Genomic DNA, 1,542 nt, shown 5'->3' on the forward strand with positions numbered 1-1,542 from the left:
CAATTAATGTTTTGATTCAAAAATTTCAAGTTTGTTACTTACTTGTTAAGAAAGATTCAAACTTTAAGTTCTAGAATCATATCTTGTGATTTCTTGTGAATCAAGTCATTAATTGTGATTTTAAAAATCAAATCTTTTTCAAAACTAAATTCTATCATATCTTTTCAAAAATATCTTCTTATCTTACCTTTTTCAAAAATTTGATTTCAAAATATCTTTTCTAACTTCTTATCTTCTTATCTTTTCAAAATTGATTTTCAAAATTTGTTTCAACTAACTAACTAACTTTTTGTTTGTTTCTTATCTTTTTCAAAACTACATAACTAACTCTCTCTCTCTCTCTAATTTTTGAAAATATCTTCCCTCTTTTTCAAAATTTCTTTTTAATTAACTAATTATTTCAATTTTTAAAATCTTAATTTTCAAAAATTACTAACATTTTTCAAAAACTATTTTCGAAAATTACTAACTCTTTTTCAAAAATTATTTTCGAAAATCCTCTCCCTCTCTCATCGTATTCTATTTATTTATTCATCTACTAACATCTCTTCCTCACATCACTCACCAAATTTGAACCCCCTCTTCTATCTGTGTTCGAATTTTTTCTTCTTCTTCTCTTCCTCTACTAACAATAAGGAACCTCTTTACTGTGACATAGAGGATTCCTCTTCTTTTCTTTTTCTCTTCTCTTTCTTATGAGCAGGGACAAAGAAAAAGGCATTCTTGTTGAAGCAGATCCAGAACCTGAAAGGACTATGAAAAGGAAACTAAGAGAAGCTAAATTACAACAAGCCAGCAAGCACCTGTCAGAAATTTTCGAACAGGAAGAAGAGATGGCAGCCGAAAATAATAATAATGCAAGGAGGATGCTTGGTGACTTTACTGCACCTAATTCCAATTTACATGGAAGAAGCATCTCCATCCCTACCATTGGAGCAAACAACTTTGAGCTGAAACCTCAGTTAGTTTCTCTGATGCAACAGAACTGTAAGTTTCATGGACTTCCATCTGAAGATCCTTTTCAGTTCTTAACTGAATTCTTGCAAATCTGTGATACTGTTAAGACTAATGGAGTAGATCCTGAAGTCTACAGGCTCATGCTTTTCCCTTTTGCTGTAAGAGACAGAGCTAGAGTATGGTTGGACTCTCAACCTAAGGATAGCCTGAACTCTTGGGATAAGCTGGTCAAGGCTTTCCTAGCCAAGTTCTTTCCTCCTCAAAAGCTGAGCAAGCTTAGAGTGGATGTTCAAACCTTCAGACAAAAAGAAGATGAATCCCTCTATGAAGCTTGGGAGAGATACAAAGGACTGACCAAAAAAGTGTCCTTCTGACATGCTTTCAGAATGGACCATCCTGGATATATTCTATGATGGTCTGTCTGAGTTATCTAAGATGTCATTGGATACCTCTGCAGGTGGATCCATTCACCTAAAGAAAACGCCTGCAGAAGCTCAAGAACTCATTGACATGGTTGCAAATAACCAGTTCATGTACACTTCTGAAAGGAATCCTGTGAATAATGGGACGCCTATGAAGAAGGGA

At 34.0% G+C, this 1,542-nt stretch overlaps 1 non-coding gene across 1 annotated transcript; it reads right to left on the reverse strand.

The window, feature by feature from the left end:
* Positions 1-1,229: 1,229 nt before the first annotated feature.
* On the reverse strand, positions 1,230-1,338 carry LOC112725481 (small nucleolar RNA R71). The gene has a single exon (XR_003164587.1). It is a non-coding gene; the product is annotated as a small nucleolar RNA R71 (small nucleolar RNA).
* Positions 1,339-1,542: the final 204 nt, after the last annotated feature.

Source organism: Arachis hypogaea, chromosome 11, assembly GCF_003086295.3.
Source record: "Arachis hypogaea cultivar Tifrunner chromosome 11, arahy.Tifrunner.gnm2.J5K5, whole genome shotgun sequence".
Lineage (NCBI taxonomy): Eukaryota > Viridiplantae > Streptophyta > Magnoliopsida > Fabales > Fabaceae > Arachis > Arachis hypogaea.